Below are 17,713 nucleotides of genomic sequence, written 5' to 3'. Positions count from 1 at the left end.
TAAGCATAGAGTGAGTGGACATCCTTGCTTTTCTCCCAATCCTGTGTGGAAAGCATTCAGTCTCCTACCATTAAGTATAATATTTGCTGTAGGATTTTTCAGTATCCTGTATAGGAATGAGGAAGTTTCTTTCTATTCCTAGTTTGTTGAGAATTTTTATCATAAACGGGCATTGGATTGTGTCAAAGGTTTTGTCTGTGTATATTGAGATGACCGTGTGTTTTTTCCCCTTTGTTAATGTGATATATTACTGTGTTGGAAAAACTCACTGCTTCCCTTTACATACTCACACAGAACACTTCTGTGACTAGGTGTGTAGGTTTTCCACACTTCAAGCAGCTCTGTGACACTAGCTGGGTGCCCTACAACTTAATTCAATTCTGACACTAACCTGAATTAGACCCCACAGGTCGAGGACTCAGTCCTGAAAGACTGACCGCCCCCGCCCCCCCACTTCACATTCCAACTGCAAGTCCAGGTTGTCACCTGTGCTTCTGACCAACTGGCTGTAAATCGGGGCTCACACGACATCCTCCTCAGATACAATAACTTGCTGGGACAGCTCACGGAACTCAGGGAAACACTTATGTTCACCAGTTTATTATAAAGAATGTGATAAAGGATACAGGTGACTATCCTGAGAGTAGAGATGCCTAGGGCAAGATATGGGGCCCCCATGCCCTCTCCAGGTGGGCCACCCTCCCCATATCTCCACGTGTTCAGCGATTTGGAAATGCTACGAACCCCATACTTTCAGGATTTGTAGGGAGCCTTCATGAACACAGGCATGATCGCTTATTAATGCAATTTCCAGCCCCTCTTCCCTCTCCAGAGAATGGGGCAGGGAGCAGAAAGTAATAAACTTCTGAGCATGGCTTGGTCTTTCTGGTGACCGGCCCCCATTCAAGAGCTACCTCATTAAAACAAAAGATGTGCCTATCATCCAGGAAATTCCAAGGGATTTAAGAGCTCTGTGTCAGACACTTCTATCACTTAGGAAATGACAAGGGTTTGAGGAGCTCTGTGTCAGGAAGTAGGGTCAAAGATCAAAAATTAGCAGGAACCGAGGGTGAAGACCAATTTATATATTTCTTACATTCCGCAATTACATTAATTGATCTTCAAATGTGAAACCAACCTTGCATTCTTGGGATAAATGTCGCTTGGTCATGGTGTAGAATCCTTTCTACATGTTGCTGGATTCAGTTTGCTGATGTCTTGTTAAGGATCTTGGTATCTATGTCAGTGAATGTTATTGGTCTATAGTCTCCTTTCCTTGTGATATCTTTGCTTGGTTTCTATACGAGAGTAATACTGGCCTCATTTCCCAATAGAGTCTATGAGGAATTCGTACGTTTCTTTGTTCAATATTTGATAAGATTCACCAGTGAAGCCATGAGTTTGGGCTTTTTTGTGGGAAGCTCTGTAATTACTAATTCTTTTAAAGAATTTTGCTCTAGAATTATTCAGTATGAGTGAATTTTAACTTTTTTGGGGGGTAATTTCCTTTAAGGTTTTAATGTTGGTGGTATGAAGTGGGGTGTTTTTGAGAAATTATAAACATACAATAAATAAGTAAATAAAAACGACAAATATTCTTTCCCATTAACCAGAATATTATAGTGTTAAAATTTATTCATATTTGTTTCCAATAAAAACCAGGAGAGAAAAGAATTTCAACAATATGCTAATTATGTTGATAAATGAGGGTGAGCTTACAAAATAATGCTGAGTCAATTAAACTAAACACACAAAAAGCACATACGCACTTATGGGAATCACCCAAAATATACGTACCACAGGGATACAGAATAGTGCTGAGGGGTGTTACCAGGAGAAGAGAAACAGAAAAGCCTTCACAGGAGGTCGTGCAACAATTTTAAATTATCGGGAACCCTAAAGATGAGACAGACATATTTTTTGCATGGCTGATTGGCTGACTCCCAAGACTGTCTGGAAGGTTAGGGGATTTTCAAAAGGCAGACTGGACGTTCCTGTATTTTGAAGTGCGTGGAAGCAGAGCCCTGCTCCAGGAAGGAGGCCTGCTTCAAATGTGTCACTGGTTTGCTCCTCAAGACTTCTGCCAAAGTTTGAAAGTAGCCGGGCAAGAGACTGTAGTATGAAACCTCCAACTGTGGAGGACAGGCTGAATTCCACGTCCACCCCCAAGTCTTTCTGGGCAGGGAAATGGGTTTGTTATCCTCATAGTCCAAAGCTCAGAAGCATCTCCTCTCAAAACACTGCAACCAGAGGTAAACTGAAGCTACCTAAAGCCGTTGTCTAGCCCTGACATACCTTGATTCTTAAGGAGATGTGGTGAACAGAGAAAAGGAGGCACTGTCTCTCGGGAGAAAAGAAACACCCACCTCAGATTTTGTGGTTCCTTTACATACAATGTCCAGAAACAACCACAACTTAGGAAACAGATAAAGAAACAGGAAAATGGCTTCACAATCAAGAGAAAAAACAGCCCATAGAAGCAGACCCTCAGGTAATCTAAAATCAATGGTAGAATTTAGACAAGAAACTTAGTATAACTACAAATAGATGTCCATCCAAATAGATGGACAAATGTATAGAAAATATTGAGAAACTTGAGAAAGGAATTTTCCAAAGCCATAGCAAACTGGGAGGCAAGGAATGGTGAAAAGAGTCAGGATAAAAAAGTTCCAAGGAAACCAACAGTTGCTTGCCTTTCTCCTGCAGCTGGACCTGTGGAACTCTATCCCAGTCCTATTGACGTCCCTGCTTCTGGATGTGAGTGAGGCCTGTCTCCACATTCCTAGAAGCCCTTTGATTCCCAGGATGCTGCAGGTGCACTCACTGCCCCGTTTATGCCTGACCCAACAGGGCTGCCCCATCACCTCTGCCGTGTCCCATCCTGCAATTGAAACAGTCTGGGACCTGGGACTGGGGACCCTTTGCTGCAGGGCTTGCACCTGGACAGATGTCCCCTCTCCTCCAGCAACAAAATACAAAGAAACTATAAGGGACTAAAACTAACTGCACGCATGAGCAGTGGGGACAGATTATGGACAAGGAGATACCAGAAAACCGAAAACCCAACTGCTACTTCTGAAGAGCCGGGAGCAAAAATAAGGTACTAGGAGCAAAAACAGGGTTCTGCACATGCGCCCTGCACTCAACACCACCAAACGGGTGGGCAAACCACCTAAGCTACCCCTCCCACCTCTACGTTTGCCCCATATAAGGAACCAGCTCACGCACCCCTCCCCGCAGGGAGCAGCAAGGGAAGCTGTTACTTGTTTTCTCTCCCCCTCTGCTGCAGCAGGGGCCCCAGTAAAGCCTGGCCTGAATTTCTCGTCTGACCTCTGATCAATTTCTATTGATTAAGGAGGCCAAGAACCCGGGTCAGTGATACAATCACATGCATGCCTTCCCCTGGCCAGAGGCTCTTTCCATGGGGCGTCTGTGTCCTTCCCTTTTCCTCTCCTTGGCTGAATTCGTCTCCCAGAGAACCAAACTCCTATTTCATAACAAGCCCAAACTGTATTTCCCATCTGGTTACCACCATGCCCTGGAACACTGCACTTCCCAGAGTCCCTTACAGCTGGCATTCTGGACTCAGTTGAGGTGCAGCTCAATTGCAATGCTCTGGTTGGACTGGAAAGGCAGACGTGGCCACTGCAGGCAAGGCTGGCAAACGTGTGTGTCCTGGTGGCCGGATCCCACGTCCTGGTGTCTGGAGACCAGCTTTGTGGGCACAGAAGGCAAACGTGGTGAGGGTCGTAGCAACGGCGGTGGGTTCCTGGACTCTGGGTCTTGGCTTCAGTGGTGGGACAGCTATATTGCCTGTGTGAGCAGACGCCCACATTCAGTGCTCCAGCCCGCAGTGATTTTTAAATCCTTACAGCCTAGGCTGAATCCCTTTCTGCTTCAAATGCCGGAAGTGATTTATTTGAACCTGCAGGTTGCTACATCCCCTGTGAAGAATTGTCTGGAAAATCCCACACTCATTTCTGCTTGCCTACCATCGGCCAAACTTAGTCTCATGGCCACAGCTATCTGGTGGGAAATGGGTATCTGTGGCCCTGAACACAGTCAAGGTTCTGTTTCTAAGGAGGGGATGGGGCAGATGATTTTAAAATAGGCAACAAGCCTTGGCCACCGAGTCCCAGCTGGTTCACCCCCTTCCGAGTCTGGTCAGCAGACCTGCGGCCTGAGGGCATCTCTGAGGTCAACCTCAAGGTTTGTCCTCTTGCCTATTCTGTTTTTTTTTTTTTTTTTTTTTTAAATCAAAACCTTGAATGAAGACATTCAAAAAGTTGTTTACTAAATGTCCAGGTGGCAAGATCAGTAACAGTTGGAAAATGGAATTGAGAGTCCGGAAAGTGTTGACTGACCGCAATGGGGGCCTGTAACCAGAAGCTGAACTCTTAGGGGATGTGGAGTAGACCCTGCATTTCGTCAATCTCCCGGCAGAGCAGGGTCTGCGGTCGCGGGCTCTCCCTCTGCTGGCTGCTTGGGGACCCGGGCTGGCCAGCAACCCCTCGGGGGTCACTTTCCTCACAGCTGCAGGGAGGGGTTTATTGGTTTCGGGGGCTGCCGTAACACATGGCCACAGACTTAGTGGCTTACAGCAATAGGAATTTACTCTCTCACGGTTCTGGAGGCCAGAGGTCCTAGACCAAGCTGTCGCAGGGCCACACGTGTGTGCAAACTCTGAGGGAGGGTCCTTCCTTCCTCTTCAGTTTCTGGTGGCTCCAGGTGGCCGCCTTGCTCCAGTCTCTGCCCGTCTCCACGTGGCCTCCTGGGTGATTCCTCTGTGAGTCTCTTATAGGGACACCTGTCGTCGGATTTGGGGCCCACCCAGTTAATCCGGAACGAGTTCGTGTTGAGATCCTTCATTTAGTTACGCCTACAAAGACTGTTTTCTCAAAGTGTCACAGCTACTGGTTCCATGCGGTACCTTCTTGCTAGCAGCTCACGAAAAGGGGTGTAGACGATAGAATCTGCAGCTGAAGAGGAAAACGTGGCAAGCGCCTGACACAATTCGTACTTGTGCCTAGGACTCCCCCCACCAAGCCTCCGCAGCTCTGTAAAGACTGACTGATCCCCACTATTTGGGGGGCGCCAGTAATACAAAGTTCCACCCTATAAAGTTCTATTTGAAGTTTAGGACTTATTAATAATCGGTGCGAAGAGGCTGTGAGGATTTTAAAGCCTTCTGGCTCCAAAGGAGCTGATGGGGAGTTGCGAGCACCCAGATGGGGCAGCGTCGGCGTCCCCTGCTCCGGAGCCGGCGGGCAGCCCTGGGACCGGAAGCAGCTCTGCGGCTGAAAACCGGGCGCTGGAATTCGGTCTCCCAGCCTCTTGGAGGCCCAGTTTGTCCTTCTGTAAAGACGAACGCCCACTTCTCTGGGCCCTTGCTAGTTTTAATCGAGTCAAATATCAAAATGGGTAGTGTAGCTCCTGGAGTATTGTAAACCCCCAATAAACAGAAGCTCTTACTACAATCATCGGGTTGAAATCATAGACACACAAGGTCCCCGAGGGAAGGCCCGCTTGGGGTCAGGTGTGCAGGGACCAAGCTATTTGCGGATTCTGGGCGCTGGGCGTTCGTCTCCCAGGATGGCGGCCCCGGGGGACCCGTGGGCACGGTGCTCATGCCCCTTGCCGACTCCCCAGGCTTCCGGCCGCCAGCATCCTGGTTCCCTTCCTCCCTGAGCTGACTGGGCACTGGCCCGGGATCGCGCCCTCCTCCTTGCTGTCCCCAGGGCTCCTGGAGCCCCAGGCTCTGTGGGTGCCTGACTCTGCCCTTCTTTTTCTCACTCTGAGCACATCTCACCCTCCAGCACACAGACAGGTACCTTTTTAGGTGTTGTGTCTGCCTTCCCGTCCCTGCCGGGATGTGAGCCCTGCCACGCACGTCTCTCCTGTCCACCCGACAGGGCCCGGCATGCGGCCGGCACCCGGTACATTCATACAGAGCAAGGGAAGGCAGAATTCATGGCTCAGCTGCGGGGCGACCGGCAACAGAGCCGTCATGGGGGGCCGGGGCCACCGTCAGCCCTGCGTCTGGAAGAGCGCCCGGGGGGTCTTGCTGCCCGGAACTCAACGGCTGCTCCCTGGGGTGGTGGGCTCTACCTGGGTCTCCCAGCAGAGCAGGGGACGTTAGGAGAACCCCACCAAAGCACCCTAAGCCTCCCCACCAGGGAGAAGCGTGTCACTTTTTAAGTTGGCTTTTTCCCTGGGATATCGGGGGTGGTTTGTGATGTCTCACAAGCTGCTCCACTGTCACGTCCAGCATCTAACCAGGGTCAGGGCTCAGGCCTGGGGGGCAAGGTGGGGCGGGGCGGGCCGTCTGGGTGATGCTGCAGTTCCGGGAATAACCACCAGGTGGCGGTGGAAATGGCAAGGCTCCCCCCCACCCCACCCCCACGCAGCCTGGGCTGCTGGGAGGGGCGCCCCGTGCACCGCAGCCTCCTCTCGTTTGCGGTGCCCTTTGGTGGCGATGCCTCCCCTGTTGCTGCCCTCTTGCCCCACGGCCCCCAGCCCCTGGGGGGAGAGAAGCCTTGAGAAAACAGCCCCTCCCCGCCGGCTCCTGGCTGGGACTTCTGCACATCCATCAGGTTACGTTAACAGCGTGTGAAAGTGTCTTTCACACTTGGTCAAAGGGACTGGACACATTTAATTACGAAAACCTGTCTGGGGTCGACCTTAATCTCCACGTCCCCAAGGCCCCAGGGCTGCTCTGCTCCCGCAGCCACGCGTTCGGGGGTGGGGGAGGGCGAGGGTCGGGTGGGAGCTGGAGGTCAGCAGAGCCCTACCCAGGGAGGGGCTGTGGCTTCCGGGGGAAGCAGCGGAGAGGGGCTCCCGTCCCTCCAGCACGAGACGGGCCCGGGGGTGTCTTGTAGGCCCCCGTGCCACGCGGTCCGGAAGGGGCCCAACAGACGGCGGCATCGCGTTGCCCCCCAGGAAGGCCTCCTCTCCCCGTGCACCAGTGTTTGCAGGACTCTCTACAGGGCCTTGCGGGGGTCAGCGTGCCCGTTCCTCTCCTGGCGGCGCAGACACGTGCATCGCTGGCGACCCGGCAGCATCCCGGGTCCTGGATCTCCGCCTGGTTTCCCTGTCTGACCCACAGCAGGGGCTGAGGCACACCCATCCCCGAGGACGGGGCGGGGGGTCCAGGGGCGGCTCCCCACCTGCCTTCCGGTGGTGTCTCGTCAGTACACCCTCCTCTGGCTCACCTCTGGCTTCCCCTTCGTGTCACACAGGCCAGGCCCTCGTCTAGGGGACGTTATCTGACACCCCGCCCCACCCCGGGGCTTGGAGCTCCAAGGCGCAGGGTGGCACCCACCTGTTCGCACCATCAGTCCAGTCCAGCAGGCCCCGCAGGCCGCAGCTGGGTGCCCGTGCTGGCCATGCAGGACGATGTGGGGCAGAGGGTCCCAGGCCGGGTGGGGAGGTGACACTTGTCTTCTGTGCCCCAAATACTCTGTGAACCCCTCCCACCTGTCACATTCTGCTTGGACCTGGGGACATAGACCCAGGGCCCAGCCCTGTACCCAGGCGCCCCTGGAGGGGTGGAGGACGGTCATCACCCTTCCTGTGGGGCTTCCAAGGAGGGGGACAGAGGCTTAGAATCGTCCTGAGATGCGGGGGGCTGCTGAAAGCCCCTTGGCCTTCCCCCAGAGAACACTGCACAAAATGTCAAGGGGGTCCCAAAGCTCCGAAGCCCCCAGACTCCCTGGGGGGACTCCAGGTCAAGAGCCCTGATGTAATGGACCCCCTCAGACGCTAACCCAGCTGTGCCAGTGGCCCCGGCTCTCCCACAGAGGCTCTGCCTGAGTCTCCCGGGGCTATGGTAACAAACTACCAGAAAACTGGGGGCTTCAAACAACCGGCATTTAGTCCCTCACAGTTTGTAAAGCAGAAGCCGGAAATCGAGGTGCCGCCAGGGCCACACTCCCTCCAAGGCTCTGGGGCGCGTCCTTCCTGCCTCTTCAGCGTCTGGGTCCCGAGCACCCCTCGGCTTGCGGCCGCATCTCCCCCATCTCTGCCTCTGTCTCCGCGTGGCTTCTCCTCTGTCTCTGTGCACCTGTCATTGGGTTTAGAGCCACCTGAACGATCTGGGATGATCTTACCTTGAGATCACTGGTTCCAGGAATTAGGAGGTGGGCGTCTCTTTCGGGGACCACCACTCACCCCACTGCTGCCTGTCTCAGGTCAGAAGGGGCTGCCCGCCAGGAGTGAGTGTCCCCTGGCAAGTGCCGGGCAGTGTCCCGGCCCCACCCAGCTCAGTGCAGGGAGGGGCTGAAGGATGCTTACGACTTGTGTGGAGCATTAGGGGAAGCCGAGCCCAGCCTGCTGGGGCTGCCACGCCGAGAACCTGAGGTCCAGTCCCCTCCCCAGAGGGTCTGGTGCAAGGTCTCCAGGGGAAATCAGAGGGCAGGACTCGGCCAGGGGTCACTGTCCCGACAGAGGAAGAAACGCCACCCTGAGGCTGGAGAACAGCCCCGCCCTCCCAGCCACCTCTGTGTCTCCGGAGAGTATTGGGGGAGGGGAAGGGAAGGCTTCGCAGAGGCAGCTCCACTTAAACTGGGTTTCAGGGGGAGAAGAGGGGTCACGGGAAGGTGGGGGAGGGGACGGCCATTCCTGGTGGAGGGCGTAGCAGGGGCCAGGAAGCAGGGCTTGCGCCGTGCCTTCCCGGAGGCCTTCCCGCAAGAGGGGGCAAGGTCCCGGGCTGACGGTCAGGGCAAGCTGGTGCCTGAGATGTTAGTGGGGCTCGTGTGTGAAAGCTTGTTCTGTGCTCAGGGACAGCCACCCAGGCCCCGGGCAGGACCCTCGTTCTTCGGGGCTGCGTGGGCACTTGGATGGGACTCAGGAGGCCCTTCGGCCCAGGCAGCTGACAGCAAGCGGGGTGCCACTCGATGAAGCAGGAGGGCGAGCAGAGGTGCGGGCCGCCTCCCCCGGGCTCAGCTCACCTGTGTGTGCGTGCACGGGACGCCGGGGAGGCCCGTTCTCGGTTCAGCACGCCCTCCTCACCCGCCCCTGCACGGGCGACTCTGTCCTTCCTACCTGAGAGGCTTGACCGAGAGCAAGCGTCTTTCTGCTCTTGTTCTGAGATGTGCATTTGCCTTATTCTCACCTTCCTAAAATGCATCCCCCAGTTGGTACCACACCATATGGCAGTGGCAACGTGGGTTCCCCAGGAAGCAGACCGGCGAGGCTGGATGTACTGGGAGGTGTGGGTGCCTGCACAGAGGGAGGGAGGGAAGGGGCAGGGCCGGGCAGAGGGGGACCCCGAGCTGTGACGAGGCCTCGACAAAGGCCTCAGCCACCCTCCAGCTCTGCGGCTGGATGGCCCTCCACCCTGCCGGCCACTGGGCGAGGGGCTGCCTTCCATGGTCCCCCACGAACGGCCCCTGGTGCGGGCTGCGGGCTGCTGCAGGGCATGGGGACACGGTCCTTCCGTCCCGCAGGCGTCTGGGCGGCACCCATGTCCCCTCCCCTCCAAGAACTGAGTTTAACCCCTTTAACCGTGTTGAGCAGCTTGTGAACAAATGATGCTGCAGGACAGAGAAAATACTGTGGGACAGAAACATTGGCGACAGCCTCTTACGGCCGGTCTGTGCTCAGAGCTTTTATACCTCATCGAAGGTGGTCCTCACAGCGGTCCGTGCGATGGTCAGGCTGCCCCTCCCTGGACCTTGCGGCTGGGCGTCCTGATGCTCCCGGTAGCTGGCTTCTCTGGGGTGGGCCCCAGGGTGGGCCCCTCCAGGGGCCTTCTGCACACAGGAGGGTGGGACGGGGATGCCCTTCTGGGCTTGGGGCGGGGCTCAGCGGGACGTACTAAAAAATACTTCCCCTGCATTTTACGTTTTTCTCCAAACAGGTCTCATCCCTTGAGGAAACTGCTCTGTGGGACAGAAGTTGGGGAAGATGGCTTTCAAATCAGCCTTCATTCATGTAAATGAGGTGAGTTCAGAGCACTGTGTACTCCTTTCTATCACAAAAGGGGAAAAGAACCATCCTCAGTGCACTGCTGGCGATGACCCCTTCCCTGTCCTCTTTGGATGCCAAGTTCAAAGGCACAGCTTGGCTTTCTTCATTAGGTTTATGCCGAATACAATGCTTTTTCCACTCTCCAGCCCCAAAAGGCGCGCTCCTCGCGGCGGCCAGCAGTGACGGTCAGCCCAGCCCCGGTGGACGCCGCCCACATGCCCAGCACCTAGGTACCAACCGGCTCCCAACTGTTAAATATTTCCAGGTGTTTCCAACTTTTCACTAAAAAATGCTGAAGTGAGCATCTCCACACAGAAAACATTTTCTGTAATTAGATTTATGTCCCTGGGACCGAGTCCCAGGGTGAAATTACCAGGTCAAGGCGAGGTTCTGAGCAAATATTCTCCCGTCTGTCTGTAGCCGTGACCTTCCACCAGCAGCGACCTGTGAGCGGCCCAGGTCCACACACCCTCCTTTGAATGGACGCACGCAGCCCACTCGCACCCACCTCCCGCCAGCGACGCTTCTCTTTCAGTGGGTTTTTAGGTTACTCACGGGGCTTCCTAGTTTTCTGTGTGGTTATTGAACGATTGTGCCTCATCTTCTGGGACTCGTCTGTTCATGGTTTTTAAAAGAAAATTTGTATGAGTTTGCATAGATTGTAAACATTGAACCTTTGTTGTATTGGCTTCCTGGTTTGTTTGGTAAGTTCAGTGTCATTGGATTGGAAGGTTTTGTATTTTCTTTAGTCGCATTTATCAACGTTCTTCCTTTGTGATTTCTCATTTCTATCACTTCTTTTCATTACGGAAAAATTCAAAGAGACAAGAGAGGAGAGTATAATGGGGATGCCCATACTCCTGGCTGATCTCCCTTGACCCTCTCACCCACCTGGTCCCCTACACGTGGTGGGGTAACCGTGCAGACGGCCCTCGTCCTGAGAATCCCACGCTCTGGCTTACGTCCCCAGCCCTGCTTCCAACGAGCACACTCAGTGACTTTCAAACACGTTCAGTCCCGCCATCACTGCAGAGCTGAAGATACACACCTGAACCTTCTTTCAAAACAGGTTTACGGCTCCATGTGGTAGATTTGATGCACCTGGATTTATTTTTAATCATTATTTTTTTAATACATTTATTTATTTAGTTTTGGCTGCATTGGGTGTTCGTTGCTGTGCGCGGGCTTTCTCTAGTTGCGGCGAGTGGGGGCTACTCTTCGTTGTGGTGCACGAGCTTCTCATTGCGGTGGCTTCTCTTGTTGCGGAGCACGGGCTCTAGGTGCATGGGCTTCAGTAGTTGTGGCTTGTGGACTCAGTAGCTGCGGCTTGCGGGCTCTAGAGCGCAGGCTTAGTAGTTGTGGTGCACGGGCTTAGTTGCTCCGCGGCACGTGAGATCTTCCCGGACCAGGCTCGAACCCGTGTCCCCTGCATTGGCAGGCGGATTCTTAACCACTGCGCACCATGGAAGTCCTATTTAGATATATTGATACAAAATGGAAAAGTGGTTTTTCTCTGGACAGTGTAAGTAGTAACTCCAATACAGTGCATTCACCACATTTGCTAATCTTTTTATTTTGAATTCATAAGAAATAGTTTGCATTTCTACCGCGGGATGGTCCTGAGTTCACACGTCTTATAACATACATTCCTGGACCTTGGCGGGTCTTGCCTCCTACTTGCCTTTCTCCAAGATTTTTTTAAATTTCTACTGGAGTGTAATTGATTTACAATGTTGTGTTAGTTTCTGCTGCATAGCAAAGTGAATTAATTATACATGCACATATATCCACTCCTTTTTAGATTCTTTTCCCATATAGGTCATTACAGAGTACTGAGTAGAGTTCCCTGTGCTGTACCATAGGTCCTTATTAGTTATCTCTTTTATATATAGCAGAGTGTATATGTCAATCCCAATCTCCCACTTTATCCCTCCCCTCCCCTCCCCCCTGATATCCATAAGTTTGTTTTCTACATCTGTGACTCTATTTCTGTTTTGTAAATAAGTTCATTTGTACCATTTTTTTAGATTCCACATATACGTGACATCATACGATATTCGTCCTTCTCTGTCTGACTTACTTCTCTCAGTGTGACGATCTCTAGGTCCCTCCATGTTGCTGCAAATGGCACTATTGCATGCTTTTTTATGGCTGAGTAATATTCCACTATATCTATGGACCACATCTTCTTTATTCATTCCTCTGCCTTTTCCAAGTTTTGACTGCCATTCCTGGCTGTGAACTGCTCAGGGACTTGTAACCCCAGCTCTACCCCAGGCCACTTGAACTTACTGAGTCCCCACATGAAGGCAAGTGGGGTTGGCATCTTTCTATCAGGGTCTTGGTTTATTTAGGGGGTCCCGGCCTCTTCATTGTCACTGCAGCCCTTCTTCTAGGGGGAAATCACAGGAGTGGAGGGGGAGGGGGAGGGATGGGAGTGGCGCAGGAGGGTCGGGGTTACAGCAGGAGGTGGGAGGAGGGCAGACGGAGGAGGAAAGAGGGAGAGGTGTGGATCCCACCCTCCCCATCAGTGCTGGGGGTCAGGCCTGCAAGTCAGAGCTGACCCCACCCTGCCCAGGCAGCCCCCAGCCCCCAGGCCCACCCCCTCCCTGCCAGGGGACACTTTCATCTCCTCCTCTCGGGGCCTCTGAACCCCACCCCTCTACCTCTCCAGTACCTGCCTCCAATGTTCGTTGAAATCTTGACCTGAAGTCGCATCAGCAATTGTGCTGTTAGGAAAGTACTGTGCGGCAGTAATTACAGGTGTCGCTCTGAGAGCGACAACTGAAAATCAGAAACAAGCCAGTTTCTTCTCACACGTCAGGAGCCGCCCCTTGACTATGCGGACAGCAGAGGACTTGAGGGGCCACCTGCACACCTGCTCCTTTTACAGAGGAAACTGAGGTCCCGTGAGGTCAAAGGTCACACCCCCGTTCAAGGCCATCTCTGCCTGACCCCCCTTCCAGGCAAGAGCTCTGGGAAGGTTAGCCGGGAAGGGGGAGGCCTAGAGGGACGTTCTCCTGGGAGGGATGGTGGGCTTTGCCCACACCTGGTCTGCACAAGAACACCTGGGCGCCTAGCATGGGCTCCACACGTGGGGCCTCTTGGGTGGATGACCTGAGCCCCCGGGGCCCACGAGGAGGAAGGGTCTTCTCCTGGCTGGGCTTGTCCAGCAGGGAAACGGGGCACCTGGAGGTGGTGAGGTCCGTCCTTGGAGGCTCCGTGCAGAGGCTGGAGCTGTGGAGTTTCTGGTTCTGAGCGGAGCTGGGAGGCCGGACCCAGGGCACTCTGTCTCTGGGGATTCTGTCCCTGATCCAATTTCAGCGAGGATGGCTGGGTGGGGGAAGGGAGAAGCCCAGGGCCCCATCCTTTCCCACTGGGGAGGGCAGAGAGTGCAAGGAGGAGTTTGGAGGCATCTGGGGGTGGAGGCCAGGACCCTGCCCTACACCCCATGGTGCCTCCTGTGCAGGTCGCTCCCACGGAGAACGACCGGCCCCAGACGTCCTTGCAACGAGTGTACAAGCCCTGGTCGAGACGCCGCAGTCAACGGTCCCTGTGGCGTCCATCCTGCTCCAGAGTCAGCTGTGGCCTGTGCGTCAGAGTGTGGTCTGGGGAGCAGAAAGTGAGGATTCACACAAGAGGCTTGACGTGAGGACCGTCCTGCGTCCAGGGCCTCGTGCTGCCTCTCGTGGATGTGCAAACTTGGGCAAAGTATTTGAATTTTCTGAGCCTCAGTTTCCTCGTGTGTAAATGGGTGTAACCACATTACCCACCCAACGGTTCCTGGGGGATTAAGTCAATGCAGGCCCTGATCCGTGAGCCCTTGGTGAGGTGGGACCACCACCGAGGGTCCCATGTTGTGTGGGACCCATCGTCTCCAGGCTCAGGGACTCCGGAGGGTGCTCTCTGTTAGAATAACTTACGCCTTCACCTCCTAACTCCTTAAATTTGGATTTCAGACTTCGTCATGACACCGTCTGGGTGGATGTTCGTCTGAAGTGGGCCAGCCTGGGGGGCGATGGTGACAACTCAGGTCACGCCCGTTGGCTCGGCGCTCAGGACGTCGCAAAGCCAAGCTCCGCACTGTGCCCTGGAGATAGGCAGCCACCACGTTTCCCATGGAAATAATGCATTTCACTTGGCAGAACCGTGCAGTCAGCCACACTCCTCCTTTGAGTGAAGCTGAGATGCGATGAGCTCGTGAGAGCTCGCGCTTCAAGCCTCGCGATGGCCGCTTCCCCAGAGCATCTCCCGCTGCAAATGTCTGCGCGGCCGCAGCCAGCAGTTCTTGGAACTGTCAGAACAAGCCTCCTAATGTTGTGGGAACCTCCTTCTCACCAGACTTGGCCCTGGCTAACCCGCTTTCACGATGAGACCCAGAGTGAGAGCAGACAGAAAATACAGTGACCGCCCATGGCTCCTCTCTAAGCCTCTCCTGGTCTCTGACCACACGCCTGGCCGCTGCCCCTCACTCACTTCCCCCTCCCAGGCCGGCGGCTTCTCCTCCCCCCCAGCCCCGCGGGGGTCGAAACAAAGCCGGGGGTGTAGCTCCCTTTTGTGGTGCCTCTTCGTCAGCACATCACCCTGAAACCGTGGGAGAGTCAACGACTCCCATGCTCTGGGTGACTTTTCTTCACCGGTGGTGACCCTGAGAGCCCTGGGCTAACGGCTCTTTGAAGCGCCCTCTGTGTTTCTGTGGTGATTCGGGCTAAGCAGCGTCCATCGGCATCACTGCTCCACGTGAGCAAAGTCCCAGGAGGCTTTCCGTCCTGCGTCTCGTCCTGAGCCCCCAGTCCCTGGCCGGCAGGAGCCCACAGCCCTAGCTCTTGGCCTGGCGTCACCTGGTGGCTTACTTTAGGATCCGAGTACCTCTCTGCCCATCAGTATTGGGTGCCACGTCCTCTTCTGGGGATGGAACACGCCGGAGTGATTCCAGGAAGGGTGAAGGGTGAGCGTCTCCGATGTGTTAGGGCACAGTGGTGGCAGCCGCCCTCCTGTTGTCCTTCGTGGGCTGTGCCCACGCAGCCCCCAGCGGCCCCACACCTGACCTCGTACCTTTCCACCGACACAGAGGTCTTTCAGGTAGAGATTCTGACCTTGTGGAAAAGCCTCCAGTGCCATGAGGTTGAGGGTACGGTGGTCCTGGCAAGGTTTATGGAGACTGGCCTGGGCTCCGTGGCAGAGGGGCAGTGTCTGTCAACACCCCTTCTCCCTCCTGTAAAAACAGAGCCCGCCTTTCCAGGTTCACCTGCAGGGAAGACTGCACTTCCCAGCCTACCTTGCAGCTAGGGGCAGCCACCTTCTGGCCCCGGGGATTAAGCAGAAATGGTGTGGGCGATGCCCGGGAAGTGTCCCGAGGAGCCATTCTGGGCTCTGGGGCAGGCCCTGGAAGCGCCTAGAAGCACCTGGGAGAGGTGTGGGCTGGCCCAGTGCCACCTGCCATATCCCGCCCCAGCCAGCAGGGATGCAGGGAGGGGAGAACAGGGCGATGTGGGCAGCAGCGCTTCTGGGGGTCTAAAAATGCCACCTCTAACCTGGCCTCCCAGGTCTTGCAGGAAGTGTACTTGTCAAGAAGGGGGTTGCGGGGGGAGAAGATATTTTTATTGAATACCTTTGGAACTTGATTTATAACCTCAACTCACACACGTGAGTCTCCATTTGGACTCTTGCCTCAGGCTCTGCAAGTTCCTGGTGGATGTGGTAGGTCCCCAGGGATCCACCCATGCAGAGATTAGCTGTGTCGTCATGTATCACTTTGTCATGTATTCGACTGTCGGTTACTCGCCTTTGTTTCATCTCCAAGTGGCCTTTATCGATTGGGTCATTTGTAGAGACATGGATGGATCTATAGACTGTCATACAGAGTGAAGTAAGTCAGAAAGACGAAAACAAATATCGTATATTAACACATATATGTGGAACCTAGAAAAATGGTACAGATGAACTGGTTTGCAGGGCAGAAACAGAGACACAGATGTAGAGAACAAACGTATGGACACCAAGGGGGGAAAGTGGCTGTGGTCGGGGGTGGTGGTGGGATGAATTGGGAGATTGGGATTGACATGTATACACTAATATGTATAAAATGGATAACTAATAAAAACCTGCTGTATAAAAAAATAAACAAATTCAAAAATTCAAAAAACCCCCCAAAACTTCATTAGCCTGAAGTCCCGACTCTGATTTCAGAGGGTGACTGAATTCTTGTTGCTATTAAGGATGTGTCAGGAAATATAACACCCTAAAAGTGCACCCAAAAGGTTTAAGTGCGCCAACTTTCTTGGTCTTTTTAACTTGAAATATTAGCTGTGTTTCACGAGAATCAGATTTAAAAGACGCTGAGTACATAGATTAGAAAACGATTTGGTTGCAAACCCGTTTTTTTTATACACTCAAATATCAGATAAAGGGATTTTAATTGGCCTAAGAAACTGGGAACTTTGCACCCATTTTAGTTTTTGTGCACAAATCCCAGTACTTGCATGAATCAAAATGCAGTTTCGTCCCCGTTTTCCAAATTGGAGCTTGCGCCGCCGGCAGAGAAATAAAATGTTACTTTTAAATTCAAACCAACGTAGTTTAACACATCAAAGGGTGTATTTTAAACAGGAATATTAAGTGCATTTTAAAATTAAACTTCAAGTCTTATATATTTACTTAAGCCATATAATATTACCCTTTCAACATTGCTTAAAATACTTAGCATGAGTGAGGAACTGAATGGGCAATTTTTCATTTTGTAACTGTAACCTTTCAGTGCTTTTCCTTTTTTCCTGTAAGCTCTGTAACCAACCGTAAAAAACAAGCAAGGAAACAAAACAAAAAAGGAGACAGTTGGGGGAGCTTCAACTTTGACTGGATATCTGACGACATTAAGGAACGGTCCATTTTTGAAGCAGGATGTGGTATATTGTGTCCTGTTTAAGAAAACAGTCCTTATCTTTGAGGGATGTCTACTGAAATATATACAGGTGGGAGATGTGCTGTCGGGGTTTGCTTCCAAGTCACCCTGTTCGGGGGGAGAGGTGCAGCCTACACGGATGTGGGAGTGTTTGTAGTGAATGAATAGGTGGGGGACACATAGGGTCTCAGTACTCTTCTTCCTGCTGCTCTCTATTTGGCCAAACTTCTGATCCAATCCATGCTGGTGGGAGTGAAAATCAGTAAACCGCTTTGGGGAGTGACTGTTCTGATTTAACAGAGCTGATACCATGCAGGGCCAGCAACTCCTCTTGGAGAGACAGCCCCCATCGATACCCAGCGCAGTGTAATTTGTGGAGGAGAAAAGCCAGCGGCAGCTTACGTGCCCGTCACGTCAAGAGGGCTGGGTTGTGCATGTGGGGGACAGTCATGTAACGAAATAGCACATGGCCCTTGTAATGAATGCCCTAGAGGTGTGTGCGCAGAGGAGTTGAGCCCCAATAACACACCATGGGATGAAAAAGGCACTTACAGTAAATGCTTGCACCATATGCACTAACTTCTACTTTTATGGAGATAAAATTATGCAGCAAAGATGCAAAAACTTGGACAAGATGTCCACACACCAGTTTCAGGGAAGCGTTTACTCTGGGGAGGGAAGAGAAGGGAAAGGAAGGGAAGGGAAGGGAAGAGCATACTGGGCTGACCTTCATCCTCCATGTCTATTTGTGACGTTTACGGCAAAATGTGACCATGTGCCACATGTGACGTGTGTTGTTTTCTCTCCTCAATGTGGTTGAGGTATTTAATACTTTCAAAAGGC

The sequence above is a fragment of the Delphinus delphis genome, chromosome 7 (genome assembly GCF_949987515.2).
Source record: "Delphinus delphis chromosome 7, mDelDel1.2, whole genome shotgun sequence".
Lineage (NCBI taxonomy): Eukaryota > Metazoa > Chordata > Mammalia > Artiodactyla > Delphinidae > Delphinus > Delphinus delphis.
Note: the sequence above shows the minus strand (reverse complement) of the source record.